The sequence below is a fragment of the Emydura macquarii genome, unplaced genomic scaffold (assembly GCF_026122565.2).
Source record: "Emydura macquarii macquarii isolate MOO-44397 ecotype Brisbane River unplaced genomic scaffold, CSIRO-AGI_Emac_v2 contig_3114, whole genome shotgun sequence".
NCBI classification, from domain to species: domain Eukaryota; kingdom Metazoa; phylum Chordata; order Testudines; family Chelidae; genus Emydura; species Emydura macquarii.
The window spans coordinates 324101-342100 of NW_027133251.1; the positions used below are offsets into that span (position 1 = coordinate 324101).

Below are 18000 nucleotides of genomic sequence, written 5' to 3' on the forward strand. Positions count from 1 at the left end.
CCTCGCAATAATCCCCAGCTTTTCTGACAGGGGGCTCGCCAGCTGCTGACCTCAGAGCGCTTCACCCCGGAGATGGGCACCGTGACCTCCTTCGTACAGCCCCCGGCGCTCCCAGCATTAGCACAGGGGCTCAGACACGTCCTAGCCAAGCATCTCGGGACGGACCCGGTCTGCGGAGCAGGAGAGGAGGCGAACGGGCAGACGGCACGCTAGTCCAGTCAGCTCCCGCGACACCAGGCAAATCGACGGGCCGGGCTGAAGTTTCACACACCCGACGAAGCGGGTTTCTGCCCACGGAAGCGGAGGCCCAAGTAAACGCGTTAGTCTTTAAGGCGCCACAGGACTCTCGCCGTTGTGCTGCAAACAGACGGACACGGCGGCCCCCGGGAACACGTCACTAAGGACATTAGTGACACAAAGAACCCATTGCGTGCCTCAAACGTCCCCCGCCGAGCTGCACAAAACGCGGCTGCCGTGAACCTGTGCACAACGGGCATCCTCGCCTAGACAAGAGTTTATTCCCCTCTATTCGGCATTGGTGAGGCCGCATTTAGAATACTGTGTAGACAAGAGGGGACAATTTGGAGAGACGCGGAGGGCAACCAAAATGATTAGGGGCTGGAGCACAGGACTTATGAGGAGAGGCTGAGGGAACTGGGCTTGTTTAGTCTGCAAAAGAGAAGAGTGAGGGGGGATTTGATAGCGGCTTTTAACTACCTGAAAGGGGGTTCAGGGAGGATGGGGCAGGCTGTTCTCGGTGGTGGCAGATGACAGAACAAGGAGCAACGGTCTCAAGTTGCAGGGGGAAGGTTGGACATTAGGAAAAAGTTTTTTACTAGGAGGGTGGGGGGGAATGGGTTAACTAGGGATGGAATCTCCATCCTTACAGGTTTTTAAGCTGAGGCTTGACAAAGCCCCTGAGGTTAGTCCCTTTGAGCAGGGGGGGCAGATGACCTGAGGTCCCTTCCCCTAATATTCTATGATTCTATGATTCTATGATTCTAAGAGGGGCACGCGCGAGCCGCCCCCCCCCCCCCCCCCGCAGAGCACCAGCCAAAGAAAGGAAATGAATAGCGGGGGGGGGATAATCCAAAACCACCAGCCCCACCCCGGGGCAGAGCCACTCCCCCAAAGAGACGAGCCAGACGCCTTCCCCCCGGCGTGCACCAGGCAGCCACTCTCGATTTGGCGCGGCTGGCGCCTGGACGGCACGGTGATGGGCGGCAGGATAAAACAGAGGGAGCAAGAGCTACTTCTCCAGCCAGCAGCAGATTCCCAGGGCGTGACACACCCACGCCCGCCGGAAGAGCACATCACCCGACACAGATCACAGAGCCAGGGGCAGCGGAGCCTGGAGAGATGAAGGCGGCGGGAGACAGACCAGCCCCTTCTCTGTGTGCTCCAGGGATGACATAAGCAGCCCCGAGCGGAGCCGGGATGCCCCCAGCCGCAGAGCCAGGCCTCAGCGGGGGAACAACAGGACCCTCTCATGCTAATTACAGAGCAGGAGGCGTCTGCCGCCCACCCCCAAGGGCTCTGGGACCTCTCCCGGCCATGACCGGGCTCACCCCGGCCCCACCCGGAGCCGCCACCGCAGGCCCGGCTGGCTCTGAGCTGAAGCGCTGTCCCTCCCCGGGCGTGGGAAGCTGTGGTCGGTGCCGGGGGTGGAGGCAATGTGGTGCACACTGAATCAGTGCATGGTGTCTTGGCGGGGTCAGTGGAGGGGGGGGTTCCCCAGCATCCCTCCCACGTCCCCAGAGCCAGCTGCCCCCCCCGGCCCAACACCCTCCGTGCGGCTGGAGGATAGCGCGTGTCCCAGGCGCTCCCCCTCCCCCAGCGTTCACGGGTCCAAGCTGAACCCAGCCAGCCACGTGCATCCCTGGGGGCGGCCTTGCGACCCCAGCGGGGCCAGGCCCCAAGCTGCTGGCAGGGGGTGACTCGCCTGGTGGGGGACCCGTCTGCCCGGTCCCCCGGCCCCTCCACGGCTGCGCGGCACCTTACTTTGCTCCGAACGGAACAGCTGAGCGCGGACGGGGCACGCGCCTGCGACGGGGTCAACCGGCCAATGCCCAGCGTCAGCGCGAAGCTTCGGGGGATTTTTACTGCCAGAGCCGCTGCACGATGCAGGCGAAAGCTGTGCCAATGAAGACGCAAACAGCACAGCGGCCCCTGGCAGCCTGCTCTGATCTGTGCCGCGGGCAACCATCTGCCGGGGCCACAGACGTGGGAAAGGGGGGTTGCCTTACAACCCCACCTCCTGGAGTCCTGGGATTCGAGGGGAACTCTTGGCTTGCGTTAAACTAAACAGTGAGTTTCCAGCCTGCCTGGCTGTGGAGAGAAGCTAGAAAATGTGGCCCCATAACCCTCGAAGTCCAGAGGACGACGAACCAGACCCCAAGCGGGTTACTTTTTTTTTTTTTTTTTAAATCTCATGATTTTTCAAGACAATCTTGTGATTTCGGGGGAGTCCGACTCGTGATTTTGGAAGACTTGGGGCTGGAAACACGGGGCCGGTCCCAGCTGATCCCAGGAGCTGGAGGGGAGCTGATAACGCAGCTGTACACAAGAGCCAGCCCGAGGTGAGCCCAGAAGTCCTGGCTTCAGCACGCCATCGAGCAACAGGACACCCCGCCACTCAGGCACAACGCTCACCCCGACCCGACGCCGCCACTGGCTGCTGGTACCCGGAGGACAGGCGAATATAACCCAGCAGCGCTCGGTTCGAGAGGGTGGCAGAGGGCACATCTGTTATTCCCCTGTCTAACTGCAGAACTGATCCCTCTTGGTCCAGCACGCCTCTGGGGGGGACTGAACCAGCTGTCAGTTCTGGGCCGGACCTGCCCCGGCCCAGGCCAGTCAGCACCCGTGGCCCCGTTCAGCCCCCACCCGCTGGCAATCATCTCTGGCTGGTTTGCTGCTTGTTTGGTTTCCTGCTGAGGAAGACGAAGGGGCGCGCGCGCACACACACACACACACACGCTGTGCCATGCCCCGCAGTGGCCTGGCAAGCAGATGGCAGAGATTCCTGGGGGAGGCATCCGGGTCGGGCCAACTTTCCGTGGCACCGCACGCTACATGTTTGGGGTTGGGGTTTTTTTTTTTGCTTCATTTGATGTTGCTCTTCAAAGAGAGAGGGAGACGCAGGCAGCGCTTGGGAGGAGAGGGGGGACTAGACGCCCACAGGGACCGGGTGGGGAGAGACGCCACGGGGGCCTCCTGATCTCCCTGCTCCCCCAGGGTGGTCTAAGGCAGACCCAGTGAAGTGGCGGCCGGGGGAGCCAAGGGGACTTGGCAGCGTCTCCCCTGCGTGCTTGGCACAGGCCCCCCCACCTCCGGCGTCACCCGCCTGCCAACGCAGCATCAGCCACCCGGGGTGCCGGGCCACGTCTCGCCCACGGCAACCTCGCCCCGCCAGAGGGGTCCAGGCTGGGCTGGGTGCCAGGGGCCGGGCGACTAGAACACAGGCCCCGGCGTGGCTGGATGGGGCACGTCCTGGTGAAATGCACCCGGGCACCGCCGGGCTGGGACCTCCCGCCCGACTGGAGCCTGCGAGCTCTTCTGTGCCGGCCCAGGACACGAGGGCTCAGAGACACTTGCTGCTGCGGAGACCGAGCGAAAGCTGAACGTGGCGTCACCTCAGCCTCGGCGACGCCAGCCTCTGGGCCGAAAATCCCCGCAGTCGCCTTCTGTCTCAGAGCCCCGTTCCCACGGCTCCATCCCTCCTCTCATCCCCCCACACACCCAGATCCGCCAGCCCGAAGCTCCTGGAGAACCCTGTATAACCCTATCGCACATCCCCGGGGCTTTCCCAGCCCCGCGCCCACCCCTCAGCTGCGGCAGATTGGGGGGCTCCACTGACTCCCCGCAGGGAGCTGGGGGTCTGCCCCTCGCTGCACTGGAAAGGGCCCGTCCAAGCCCCAACGCCACGAGCACACCTTCCGCCAGCCGGACGCCTTTGCCCTGCGCTGCAGCGAGGCCGCGCGCACTGCCCTCCCTACACAAACGTGACCACGCGTGCACGGAGCCCGGGCTTGTGGGGGGCCTGTCAGCGCATGGCATCGCACCCGGCTCGCCACAGGTCTTGCTTTGGGGCTGCTGGGCTGGGGCTGCCGTGGGGCGGGTTATCAGCTGGGCCTGGACTGCAGGGAGCGCCGTGGGCTTGCACCAGGGGAGGGTCCGGCCCAGAATTTGGAAGGTCGAGCGCCCGTCGGCCTCCCAGCGGCAGATGCTGCTCACCGCCCGAAGCCCACGGTTCCCTCCGTGCTCCTGGCAAGGACCCAGGCCCCGATCCCCAGCCGGGCCCAGGGAGCCGGGATGCTCCCTGCCCCGGCTCAGTCAGGGCCAGGAGGGAACATGCAAGAATAACCCAGCGACCCGACCTCCAGTGCTTTCTCCCTGCAGATTAATCCCAACTGTCTGCACACCCCAGCCTGCAGTTGCAACAGGGGCTCCCTGCCCAGCCCCATGCAGCCAGGGTCCACTGGCCGGAACGACTGCTGGGCGTGGGCAAGGGGGCAGCAGCAGAGGCCGTCCTGCGGCATGGGAAAGGTTTCCTTCCCCCAGCCCTGCACCAGCGTGCCGGCGGGGGGGATCCTGCCCAGGGATCGCACGATAACTCTGCCGCTTGTTTCCGAGCCTGCTTCCACAGTGCTGGTTTCTGAGGTGTCAAGGCCAGAGGGGACCCTGGTGGCCATCTAGGCCGACCTACAGGACACAGGCCAAGGGCGTTCGTGGCTGAAGCCGCCTGGCCCAGTGGGACTGGCACGCAGAAGCCCAGAACAGAGCTGGGTGGACGCTGGCTGCTCCCGGCCATTCTGCAGTGAACCCGGAGCAATTCCACTAGCTTCCGTCCATTCACACTGCGGGAACTGGGGGCAGAATGTGGCAGGTGGAGAAATCCCGACCCCTCGCCGGTGTAAACCAGCAGAGAGCCGCTACAGTGCATGGACGGACTGCGAATTACGCCTGCGGAGGGCCTGGCCACCAGAATCGCAGGATTGCCCCCCGAGAGCAAACCCCCGTGCTGCGTCCCAGCTGCAGGCCCTGGCTAGGGATGGGGGGGAGCCCCCAGAACCGCTTTGTTTGTGGGTGTATTTTAAGTCTGGGGGCTTGAGAAACCGAGACTGTTCTGTCGCCGTGAACTGAACAGCAGCGCTCAGAGAACTTCAGTTCCCCTGCGCTGCAGCGAGCCCGGGCTGTGCCGTGCCGGCGCCGAGGCGTGGAGGTGGAGTCACCCCGGCCTGGCTGCCGGGAGCCGAGCAGCAGCCCCGAGCTCGTCCGTCTCCAGGAGCAAATGGGGCGAGCGTCTCAGACATCCCCAACACCCCTCAAACTGGGGGTGGGGGGCTCTGAACGGGTGCTGAGCCCGGCAGGGAGGAGATGGACCCTGCCAGAACAGACGGCCCCAGTGCCCGCCCGCCCGCACCCCCGCGCTCCGCGCAGGCTCCAGTGACGTGCCACCGACCTTTGTCTCCTCGCTGCCACTCCGGAGCGCCCAGCAGCGACCCCCTGCCCGGCTCGGGGGACAGCGGGACAGCGACATCCGGCGAGCGGCCCGCGGCCCGGCTCGGATTGCCAGACGACTCGCCGAGCGGCGCTGCGACGGGCACCAGCAGAACCTCACGCAGCCTTGCGCCACCGGACCTGCTGGAGCGAGGCCGATTCACACCAGCCCCACACGTTATTACTGCGTAGGGTGGAAACCCCGGGCCTGCCCCTGGATTTCAAGGTTCACACGGTCACTATCATGGCAGGACCGGGGGCCAGGGTCTGATCTCAGTTACTGCACCAAAGCCAGCTGAAGCACAGCAGCGTTAAACCAGAGTGACTCCGGATGGGCGAGCAGGACGGCCCTTGGCTTTCCCCTCTCTGCCGGAAGGGATGAAATGTTTGTGTCTGTTCAGAAGGCTGGCTAAGGCCTCCCTCCAGCCGGCCGGCTCCAGGCATGGACAGAAATAGAAGACAATAGACATAAACCGCTGACAAATGTCAACGCAGACAGATTAACAAGCTCCCGAGGCAGCCGGGGAAAGCTTAACGAGCCAGTGGCTGGCCGGATCCAGGGCTGGCGTAGAGCGGGCGCCGCTGCAGGCGGCGTCGGGAGAGGAGGCTGGAGCCGACTCTGACGGAAGGCAGGGCACAAGCGACGGGCAGGAGGCTGGCGGAGGCACCGAGGCCCGGGGGTGCAGAACGACTGGCGTTTACACGGCGCTGCCGGGTCCTTCCCTCCCTTCACAGGAGCCCCCCCGGCCCTCGCTGCCCCTTCCCCGCACACTGAGCTGCAGAGATTGGCGGCTTCCGTTCCGGGGGCGGCGCGTGACCCCTAGCAGCAGAGACACGGAGCCCCGCTTCCCTCTCACTGGGGCATGCCCCTGACCCCGTGACACACACCCAGGGAACGGCCGGAGTCACTCCATGGGCTCGGGCAGGGCAAACCCAGAGCAACATCCTCCCATATCTCCCGCCCCCCTGCAAAAATAAAGGGCCCTGATTTTTCACATTTGCTATCTGGTCACCCGGCGGGCCAGGGATGCCGTGGAGCTCAGCGCCCCACCGTGCTTGTGGGGCAGCCTTCCCTGGGCAGGGCATCCCGGCCCAGCGGTGCCACGGCACGCAAAGCAGCCCTTCGTCAGCCTGGTCCAGAACCCGCGCACCGGAGCCGCTCCCCATCCTACCTTCAGAGACAGCCGCCTCCGCCACGGTTGCGGCTCCCCATCCTCGCCCGGCTGCCGCGGCCCGACGCTGGGCTGCAGAGAAAAGGGGCGATTCTTCCCCCGCCAGCTGCTGGAAGCTCAACAACGCACAGCGGGACAAACCCACGGGTGCTGGCCCTCCCCTGTCCCGCGCCCCCGCCCCAGCGCCTCTCGCTTCCCAGCGTAACCCGAGGCGCTGGCAGAGCCGGACCCCAGGGCACGAGAAGCGGCCGGCAGCCAAGCCTGGAATCACTGCCAGCTGGGAATAGTTTTTATTCCAAAAAAGAAGAAAAAAAAAAAAAAACCAACCCAAAGCCATACGCCTTCTTCCCGCCTCCTTCCCCCGGCCCGGCCCGCCCCTCGGCCCCCAGCCACGCCAACCGCACGCTCCAGAAATTCCTAAAAATAATCTCCAGCAAAGGGCTGTAACAGCTCCGCCGCTGGGGCAGTGGGGCGCTTCTCCACACACGTGCAGCTGCAAGACGGGTGATCAAAGGGGCGCGCAGCCTGGCCGGCCGCGTTCGGGGTTGGGGAGGGGGGGCTTCTGGGGCGCGGCCCTGAGCAGCAGAGAGCAGGGAGAGTCGCTGGGCCGGCGGCCAGCCCCCTCTGACTCCCCACGGGATAAACACACAGGCCCAGCCTGGAGCGGGACCCTGGGCCTCTCCGATCGCTAAGCTCCAGGAGAAGGAAGAGTTGTGGGCCTGGGCCCCGGGAACCCTAACGAGAGACGGATCCAAACAATGCTGAAAAGCACCCCGAGCTCTGGAACGGACCCTACAGCTGAGGGCCCCAAACCTGCCGGGAGGGAGTGGGCGTAGCAGCCCTCCGTGCAGGGCGAGTTTGCCAGCCCGCGTGCAGACAGGCCTGGGGGCGAGGGGTGGAGAGCGGGCGCCGCCTGGGCATGACACATGCACCTGCCTCGCGACAAAGTGGGGGGGCCGGCTCAGGGTCCCGGGAAGATTTGTGAGCGTGCGGAGCGACACCCCGGCCGGCAGCACACATGGGGAGCTCAGCGCGTTGGGGAATCCTGGGGTCTGAGCTCTGGGAAACCCGGTCAGGGACGCACGTCACCCCGCAGCAGCAGCTCAGCTCGGCAAAGGGCAGCGGCCCCACGGTGCCCCCATGCCTCGTTTTGAGCACTTAGCCCTAAACGAGTCGATTCGTGCGATGCAAACCAGCCTGCCCTTTGCCCCGGGGGCCAGGCCAGGATCTAGGGGCAGGAGAGTCCCTTCGTCGCCTGCTCCCCCCACCCGCTATCCGACGTCCCCCTGAACCGGCATAGCATTCCCCCACCAACGGGCCGGGGAGAGGGGCCGTGCTCTGGCTTGTGACGCTTTCTGGCCCGCGGCAGTGAACGGCCTCCGTTCCCTCCCAAGCACGAAGGCTCCCGGGTCAGCCAGACGCCGGCTCCAGGGCAAATAGCCGCGTTCCTGCTGGCTGCCCGGCGCTGGGTGCGTTTCGCTGCACGGGCCCAGGAGAGCCGGCGGCCAGTGCTTTGCTGTCCCGCCCTTTCCCAGCCAAACCCCTCCAGGCGCCTGGCGGTTCCAGGTGAAATAAACCCCGTGCCCAGGGTCGCCAGGGGGTTCCTGGGCACACACCAAGCCCTCGGCCCCTGCTGCAGGCTGGGCCGGCGTCATCCCGGCTGTGGCCGCTCACGGCAGAGAGGTGGAACGACACCGAGCTGCCACGCAATCCCTCTCAGCCCCTCCGGTGGGGCCGACCCAGCATAGCGGCTGGACAGCTCCGGGCCTGGCCCCACAAGCTGCCGAGCGCCCCGGGTGCTTGCTGAAGTCCACAGGCTCGAGGGCCGCCCCTGGGCTCAGCCGAGGCGCCCCATGCTGCAGGAAGGGGGCCGGGGTGGGGACTTTCAAAGGGGGTCCTTGCGCTCAGCACACCCCCACCCAGGACTCAGGGCCAGAGCCCTCTGGGAAGCGAGAGCCCAGGGGCAGGGCGGCACGATGGTACATCTCCGGTGACCTCAGATCCTCTGCTGAGCCGGCCCCGCCCGCGGCCAGAGGCTAGGAGCAGGCTCAGCTGGCAGGGAGCCTGGGGCAACCTCAGAACGGCCAGTGGCCACTCCCCTAGCCAGGAATCAGTCAGCCCCTCGCCACAGAGGAGACAGTGGCACCGGCAGCAGCAGGCTTTGCTGGCCCCGGGTGCAGGGCTTTGCCTCCAGCCCGTCCTGCCCCGTTCTCCAGCCGCTCCTGCGTGGTCCCTCGACTTAATTTATCCCCCGTCACTCTACCGCACGACAAGGCAGACTGTCATGGCGACTGCTGCCCGAGCGAAGCTGGCCGGCACAACTTCACGGCATGACGCCTCCCGCTCAGCGCAGTCCCCTGAGCAAGCCGGGCGGCCGCGGAGCAACGCAGGCCAAGGTGCGACGGGGTCACAGACCTGGGGCTCAAGGACCATCCCGGGCCCGGGGATCTCTGTACATTTGGAGCCAAGCCGGTCAGAGAAGCTCCGAGGGGACAACCTCCTGCCGGGGGAAACAGCTCAGCCCCACTCAAAACCAGGGGCACAACGCAGAAAAAACCCTTCTGACTGCGTCCCGTTTCTGTCTGCGACATCACGGCAGCCGCCTTGGTCCCAGGCCATTAGACAGACCGGGGGGGGGGAGGTGAAATCTTTTATTGGCCTGGCTTCTGCTGGTGAGAGACAAACTTTCCAGCTACCCAGAGCTCTTCTTCAGAGCCGGGTACCCTAGCAAGGTACCGGTGCGTGTCCCAGCTCAGCACCAGCAGGGACGCATTGCAGCGTAAGCGGTTAACACGGATTGCAGGAGAAGTGGCCACTTAACGGCTCGTTTCCCAGCCCCTGAGAAGAGCTCGGAGTAAGCTCCAGAAAGTTCTGTCTCACCAACAGACCTCGCTCCAACCAAAGGTTTTCCCTCACCCACCTTGTCTCTCTACAGTCCCAGTTTTCCCCCACATTTGCCGAAGGAAACATTTGGACTGTTCGTTTTGAAAGGGCTGTGTGTGTTGAACTGTGTTTTGTTTTGCCTGCCAGCCTGTCTCAGGCCACAGATCAGCACCGGGACGGTTTAGAAAGTTGAAATAAAAATGAAACATTTTGATCAACCCAAAACTTTTTTTTTTTTCAATTTCCCTTTGGAAAAGGTCCAGGTTTTCATGTTTTGTTCCAATTCGAAGGGAAGAATTTCCGCTCTCTGCCCAGTTCTAGTTTTGAAGAACAAAAATAAGGGCCCCTAGGCTGGGAACAACAGCTACAATTACAAGAGAAACCTCCTCGCTCGCTGGGTGAGCTGGCCTGTCACTGCTGTAAACACGGCCCCCCAGCACTTGCGCTAAAGGAGAACATCTGTAGCTAGCAGCAGTAGTAGCTCTTTTATCCTCCACTAGTGTCTCTCTCTCACATACACACACACACACTCTCACCCCAGCAACTGCAGCCGATTATAATTGTGTGTACCTGCGCAAACACGACAGGAAGAACGCAGGCATTCTGCAGATCCAGCCCCACTCCACCCGAAGCGTCTCCGGCTTCCCCCTGGGAGCGGCGGGCTCCAGTCTAAGAATTTTCCACCAGTCGTTACCCAGGCTGGGCGAGAGCAGGCCGAGCAGTGGATGACCGGCTCTGGCTGGCTCGCCTTCTGTTTTGAAAGCTGTACCTAGAGTTAACGCTCTGGGGAAAGCCCGGACTTGCCAGCTGTATCGCGTGAGGGCGCACAGCCAGCGCAGGAGCTGACGTGCGTGCGATGGGCAGGAGACACGCTCGCCCGGGACGGGGCCGCGCTGCAGGGACAAACGCTGGCCCCGATCCTGCACTCAGACCTGCATGAGCAGAGCCGCTCAGTTAACACTGACCCCTTTGCACGTCTCTTTGCCGCCGGCAGGGGCGGGACGCGAAGTCTGGCAGGCTGTGCTCCCCGGAGTCCCTGCCAAATCCCGCAGACCCAAGGGGGGGTCAGGGAGATGATCTGCACAGCACCAGATCCGCAGCCCGCACCTTGCGGCTGATTCAAGCCGGGCCACGCTCTGCAGGGTCGCTCAGCACCACCTTCCACCCCCACAGTGCGGGGAGAATCACCGGCAGCAGATAACACTCCCGCCTTGCCACGGGCCGCTCACAGCTTTCCACGAGGAGCTGAGACGTGGCGACTCCCAGGCACCGGCAGCTCGCATGGTGCTAACGGTGCTTTCACCCTTCCCCAGGCGCCCCGGGTCCTGGGTCTCTAAGGGGTTTGCAAACCTGAATGCATCTGGTCAGCCAGCCACTCTGCAAGCCGGGTCAGGGGAACTGTGCTCAGAACCCAGCTGGGGAAACTGAGGCACGGAGCGACTAAATGACTTGCCCACAGCACGCCACCGACACAGCCGGCAGTTACATATTAATAACAACGATAACAAATGGCTCGTTAAGCCCCAAACGGGCTCCGTGCCGTGACAGAGGCGGCAGGAGACTAGGCAGGGTCCCAGCGAGCTCTGTCTACGTGAACACTTGGCAATGGAAACCCAACCCCTGGCTCCAGGCTCAGCCCGTTAGACAGACCCGCTTCCCTGCCCAGAGGGGGTGAAAGGTTTGTGGGGGGCCGCCCTAGACATGCAACTGTGCAGCACAGCTTCCAGCTGGGCTCCGCTGGGCAAGCTGATAAAAACCCAGACGTCAGGAGACTGGCCCCTTACACGCCCCTGGGCGAGCGGCTGGGCCCCACCGGCCGTTCCTGGCGCGCTCTGATTCCGAGCCCGGCCATGGGCGGCCAGGACGGGCGCAATCCGATTTCACATCTGGCCATCGGTTCGGCCCCGTCTCGGAACAAACCAGACGAGCCCGGGGGGCACACGCAGCTGCTGATGTGGCGCCTGGTTCCCCCCCCGCCTCCCCTCCCCTCCATCAGCACGGCCAGCCCCCGCCCCTATAAAAGAGGCCAGATGCCGAGCGTGTGGGGCACGGGAGCCTGTGGATGGAGATTGTAAAGCAAGCCTCCCTCAGGTGCGTTTGCCTTGGCCGGGACTCAAGCCAAGCCAATTAGGGCGACAGAAAACAGCTATTAAAAACCAAGGAGAAAAATAACATTCTCCCCCCGCGGGGCCCCCGGGCTCGGCCGTGGCAGCTTGTCAGGCTGAGACCTGGCGCGATCGGCCCAGCCGGCAGCGGGGCGGGCTGGGAGGGGCGGCTGTGGCTATAAAACGTCGCCGTAAAAGGGCAGCCTTGTTTCGGAGCGAGTCTCTGCCGCACTTCCATCTCCCAGCAGGCCCAGTGCCTGGCCCGGGGGGCGGCGGGGGGCGCAGGCCGGCAGGACGGGCCGCGCCCCAACACGTTTGCAGCAGCTCCTCCTGAAAGCAGTGGAACAATGTCCCCCCCATAGGGCCCCCCATGAGCCGACAGGCGCTCCGCTGCAGGGAAAATGTGGCCCCTGCTGCATCTTCCTGGCGCGGGGATGTGGGAATGGGGGGGATGTGGGGGGGAAGAGGAGGAATGAGATTCAATGAATACCTGCAAACAGGACAGGAAGAACAGGATCGCCCCCTTGATCTGCCCCCTCCCGCTACCAGGGCGCACACGCATGGATTCAGAACGTGTCTGTACAGGGGGAATCCGCAGGGAGCGGGCGTGTTTCTAGCAGAGTCTACGCGGCCCTACGCAGTTCAACATCTGCATCAGGGGCCTGGGAGACAACATCAAACCCTCTTGATACAGCCTGCCGAGGACACGGGTGTTGGAGGAGTGGGAAATAACGAAGAAGAGAGCAGGGCGAGCGCCGCCGGCCTCCTGCCTCCCGGTCTGGGGCCACCATTCAAGCTCCCACCTCCTGCAGGCTGAGGGACAGGGCTTGGCCGGGCCGGGCGGTCACAGGCCCAGCCATGCTGGGGCAGGCCAGGGCACCAGGGAAGGCAGCTGGAGTAGCCGCTGCTCGGGGGGAACCAGCGTGGCTAGGCAGAGCGAGATCTCCCTGCCTCCTCGGAGAGCTGGGGGTTCAAAGCCGGCCGGAGGGCGCCCGGCGCGGAGGTTGCAGGGGTAACCACGCCATCCGCGGCTGAGCGGAGGGCCGATCTCCGCTCGTGCCGCAGGAATAGCAGGTGCCGTGTCTTGTCCCTGGGCCCAGCCCCTGACCAGAGGGCAGCCTCGCTCGCTCCGCAGGGCAGGAAGGCAACGCGTTCTCACCCCTCCTCGGGCGAGGCCAGCCCCAGCCCAGAGCAGACGGCCCATGTGCCCCCGCCCTGCTTGCCCCGGAGGGCCTGGTCTGGGGCGGATTCCCTGCTGAGCAGCGTGTCCCCCTGCCCCTCCCGCTGGTGGGGCTCATCAGACCTCAACACCCCCCAGGACGCCTGAGGAGAAGGGGGCGGGGGGCGCACCTGGGCAAGGGGAGCTGCTGGCAGCGTGAGGTGGGCACCCAGCTCAGGCCCTGCTAACACCTACGGGTTGACAACAGCCCCACCGCCGAGGATCTCAGGGCACCCTACAGACAGCAAATTAACCCTCACAACCCACCGCCGGCGTCTCCCCCCTTGGACAGCAGAGGAAACGAGCGGAGAGAAAGGAGATGCCTGGCCCAAAGCCACACAGGGAGGCAGATGCAGAGGTACAAAGAGAACCCAGGAGCCCTGGCTCCCTGCCTTCACCACTAGGCTACACTCCCCTACCCAGTCACCCTGGCTCCCAGTCCCTTGCTCTGACAAGGTAACCGGTTCTCTCCTCCCCAGGTTTTCTGCCCACCTCTTCACCCCCAGCCCCTCCGTTCCCTGCCTGGGGCACGCCGGAGGCAGGAGCAGGGTGCAGAAGTGGGGCCAGACCCAGCTTTCTCCAGCTCGGCAGCCCTCGCTGACAAAGGCAGAGGATGGAAACAGAGCCGCTCTCAGCCCAGCCTTTGCCAGCTCCGTATTGTGCTTGGCCCCGGGACCTGCTCCGGCTGGCCTCGCCCGCGTGCGGGTCTCTCGGGGAGCCGAGCAGCCTGCCAGCCGGGCGCTGCCAGCCAGGAGGCCAGGTGGAGGGATGCTGGGGTGGGGGAGGGCCCCAGTTATGGCCAGCGCTGGGCGATAACGCCGCACGGGGAGAGACACGCTGCTGGTGTAACGCCAGGGCTGCCAGGGACATTACACCAGGGCGGTGTTTGGCCCACGGCACGCTGTCCCTTTAAGAGGAAGGGAGGGAGAATTCGGGGGGTGGCCCAGGTGGAGTTTGAAAGCGAGGAGGGGGCAGCGCGGGCTGGCATGGTCACCCTCCCGCAGCCCTGATGGCAGCACGGGCTCCTGGGCTCTCTCTGAAGCCCCGTGGTCCTGGCACGTCCCTCGCTAGCCGGCGTCTGCAAGACCCCGGAGGGGGAGACGCTCGGCTGGATGCACCCTCGGCAAGGGGCGCCACGGAAACGTCCCGGCTACCAACACAAGCGCGTGGCTAGTCACAGGCCAGACGAGCGCTTGCAAGCCCACGGCAGTCCATGCACGGCTCCGGTGCCTGGCCCCGCGCTGAGCGGACCCGAGCCCGGCACCCGACGGAGCCTGGAGGGTTTGTTCTTTGCAAATCAGCCAGCGGCGCAGGGAGCCCCGTGCAGGCTCCCGGCCAGGCGCCGATGCTGGGGGGCAGAACGGCTGCCTGCTGCAGCCGGCCACGACGCCGGAATCAGCCCCGGTTAAACCGGATTCAGCGCGTCCACACGAGCGTCTGCAAGAGTTTAACTGCATCACTTTAAAGTCAAGCCCGCGCCCCTCACTGCCCCATCGGTGGGTCCCCTCGCCATGCTCCAGCTCTCCTCCCCCCGTTGCCCCCCCATTTCCCTTCAGCTGACACATTACTCAGCTCCAGCGCCCACCCCCCTCCATCCAGCCCAGCTGTTTGGACACAGCTGGCCGCTCGCACCACAGCTATTCCTTCCGCGCCGAGGGCCCAGGGGCCCGCTGCGGGGCGCAGGCTGCGCGGAAGGGAGAACAAGCGTGCCAGTGTTCGGCCGGCCGGCCGGCGTTTAAAATTAGCGGCTGGGAACCTGACACCCGAGGCCGCCCCCACCCCCAGAGGCCGGCCCCGCGGCTGTGCCCCCGGCCTGACACCGCCACAGCTGCCAGATCTCCCCTCCCGGCCTGCTGCCCGCACCCTGCTCCTCGCCATAGCGCTGCCCGGAGGCCATGGGTGTTCGGTGCCGCCAGCGGAGATAGCGGTGGGGGGCTCAGAGGGGCGAGGGCCAGGGTTCATAGGGGGAGAAGTTAGCACAGACGCAGGCGGCCGGGTTGGGGGCGTTAGGGTCCCTCAGGCTCCCTAGGGGATGCTGGGCTCCCCCCTTCCCCACCTGTGGTGCCCCCCCCATTGCACCCCCAGTCCCGGCTGGAAATGGGCCAGCAGGGAGGGGTGAGGGGGGCTGACCTGTCCTACGTGCAAGGGGGAAGCGCAGCCCAGCGGGCTGGGGCTGGGGGTTCGGGGCAGTGCCCAGAGCAGAGGGGCTGGGGGGAGCCCAGCCCAACACTAGCAGAGGGCACTCAGGGGCCGTGGAGCGCGTGCCCGGCTGGGGGGACAAGGGATTTTTAGCCTCCCGCTAGCACGGTCAGAGCCCGACCCTGGGCCTGGGCCGCTTCCCCAGCGTCCGTCCCGCAGGGCCGAGGGAAACAGGCACCAGCCAGGAACACCGCCCCCCTGCTCGCCCCTCCTGCTTGAGACCTCACTTTTCTGCAGCCAGCCCCCAGCACGGGCCGGCCTGCCCCGTAGCCAGGAGGCGTCCGCACGCAGCCGGCCCTGCAGAGCCGGGGCTGCAGGAGACGGGGGAGGGGAAGGGGGGGTGTAGAGGGTCCAGGAGCTCTGGGCAGGTGCCCCCGGCCTGGCCCCTCTGCCCTCGCCCAGCCAGAGGCCCAGCCGGGAGTGCACAGGGCAGGGTCCCGGGCTCTGGATCTGAGACACGCACCCCCCCCCCCCCAGGCTGTGGGCTTCGCAGGGTCCCCCTCCCATCAGGCCCGTGATGGAGCTGGGGTGCGGGGGGAGAAGGGGGTCCCCAGCGGGGCAGGGCGGGAAGAGAGCGGAGCTGGGACAAGCGCCCTGGGGGAGCCGACTGGGGCCTCTTCCCATGGCACCTGTTGCACTCTTGGCTCTCTTGTCCCTGGGGCTGGCCGGGGGGTGGGGGGAGGAAGCAGCCAGGGCCTCTCCTGCCCCCATCCCTGGGTCAGCGAGGCCATGGATTGGGCCTCCCCTGCTTGCAGGGCAGGGTCCCTGCTTCCCCCCTCCCCGTGTCCTGGGTTCCCGGGGGGCCCTGAGCAGCAGCGGACAGGCCAGGCCCCCGCCCGCAGCTCAGGCGGGAGGATTAACTCTGGCCCCATGGGCTAGTGGGGCCCTGCCACGGGCTGCACCCCCTGGGTGAGGGAAGTCACGTCTGGGGAAGGCTGCGAGCCCCCCCGCTCCTAGCAGGGGGACCCCCTCCCTGCACCGCCCCTGCGGGAACGGCGGCCTGACCCCCTCCGAGCCCTGGCTCATGCTGGCGGGGGAGCCCACGGCCCACGGGATGGGGGTCTCTGTGCCCAGGTGCTGGGCTGCCTGGGAGTGGCGGGCGGGAAGGGGGCTGGGGCCTGGCCCCAGCGGGCAGAAGGGGGCGTGGCGGGCACAGGCGACGCTGGTGCCGGGCAGCAGCACCGGGCACTGTGGGAACTCGCAGATCTGGGGGCAGCAGGGGGATCGCGCAGGCGGCAGCTGGGGGGCACCCAAACCTTCCCCTTTTCTCCCTCCCCCTTTCCTTTCTCCGGCTCCGCAAAACGCTCCCCGGCCCCGCTCGCTCCCCGGAGCCGGCACCTGCCACGCCAGCGCTCGCCGCCCAGCCGCCGGGGACGCAGCGAGGATCCAGGGCCCCTGGTCCGCCTTGCTTGCGGTGCAGGACTGCAGAGCGTGGGAGGCGGGCGGCGAGCCAACGGCAGCGGAGGGGGAAACTTCCTGGCCTGCCGGGAGCTGATATGGATTCCTGTGGGAGCGGAAACTGTGCCAGAGCGGCCAGGCCCCAGCGCACGCTCATAAACCTCTCATCAAGAGCCAGCAGAGACCTCTGGCCTCCCCGTCACCTCTTGAGAGCAGAGCCGCCCCGTCAGAGCGCGGGAAGCTGCAGACACCGGGCCGGAGCACGCTCTGTTCCCTGCAAGGGGGAGCGACCAGGCCTCGCCGCCCCAGCCGTGGCAGCCCAGTTTATGGGGCAGGACGATGGATGGGCAGCGCGGGCGCCTCGGTTCTATTCTTGGATCTGCCAGCAACTCACTGTGCGGCCCTGAGCCGTCACCGCTGCCTCCCCTCCCCTGCCAGCCCGCTGCCTCAGTTTCCCCAATGTGCAATGGACACATGACCCGCTCGGTGGAATGCTTTGCAAGCGAGGGCTGGAGAGATGCGAAGGGTTATCAGCATCGCTGCCGGGAAGGAAGCTGCTCCCTGCCCTCCCCACAGCCTGCGCAAGGAGCTGGGGAGACACAGCAGAGGTGGATGGGGCGAACGTGGATTTTTCTGACCACCGCCTCCGCGTCTCTGCCCTGCGGAGTCACCCTGCCCTGGCCAGCCGCTCTCGGTGCTGGATTTGTGTGTCACTCAGAGCCAACCCACTGCGCCCCGAGCGGGGAACACACGACACAAAGAGCACACGCACAAACACGCGTGTGTTACCGTGTGCTCACGCCCAGGTGCACAGCTACCACCACTGCACCCCTTCGAGGGCATGTGGGCTGGCAAAGCCTGCGTTTGCACACACAGTCATGGTCAAAGCAGGCACGGGCAGGGGCCTCACATGCACACGTGCGGGCGCTGCAGGGCCTTACCCAGGGGGAATTTGACCCTGGGCTCCGTGGACCCCACGGCTAAATCTGCAGCTCCCGGAACAGTTTCAAACTAGTCCCACCACAATCCAACCTAAGCAAACCCCTGCGGGGGCCCAGGCCTGGATTCTGCACAGGACATTCACAGGCATTTGTACGGGTCCCTGGTACAGGTGGAAGATATTCCCACGTTTTCACACCGACGGATAGTTCAGCGACGCCCCCCCGGGGGAAAGTGCCATGGTCTATCTGAGAAGGACACTCACCCAGCCAGAGCAGGACCAGGCGTCCACGCAGCACCACAGATACCGAACAGCCCAGTCGGAAATGTCCTTCCCCACCTATCTATTTGCCAGCGACGCACCCGAGCAGCACGGCATCCCTGCCCTCCGGCCAGCCCTCCGCTTAGGGGGAAAGGTAGCAAATGCGTTGGCCGGACGGCAGGCAAGCCAAGGAAAGCCGGCCTTAGCCCTGCCCAGCCGTGTGACTCACTCTGCTTTCACAGTGCCCCTCCAGGCCCTGGAGCGTTAGGGTTTAATTATCTTCCTTTCTCTGGTCTCTGCGGCCTGGGATCTCCTCTGCCT

General features: G+C 65.4%; 1 protein-coding gene across 3 annotated transcripts in view; it reads right to left on the reverse strand.

Moving 5' to 3' along the window:
- IL11RA (interleukin 11 receptor subunit alpha) overlaps positions 1–18000 on the reverse strand; it is a 54793-nt gene that overhangs the window by 22339 nt on the left and 14454 nt on the right. Inside the window, exon 1 of one of the 3 annotated variants that reach the window (XM_067530886.1) lies at positions 17683–17785. The exons of 1 other annotated variant lie outside the window; for it this stretch is intronic. The gene's annotated coding sequence lies outside the window, so the exon portion shown is untranslated. Of the gene's footprint in view, positions 1–6674; positions 6789–17682; positions 17786–18000 lie in introns of those variants that run through there. One more of the 3 variants, XM_067530885.1, reaches the window with a different exon arrangement.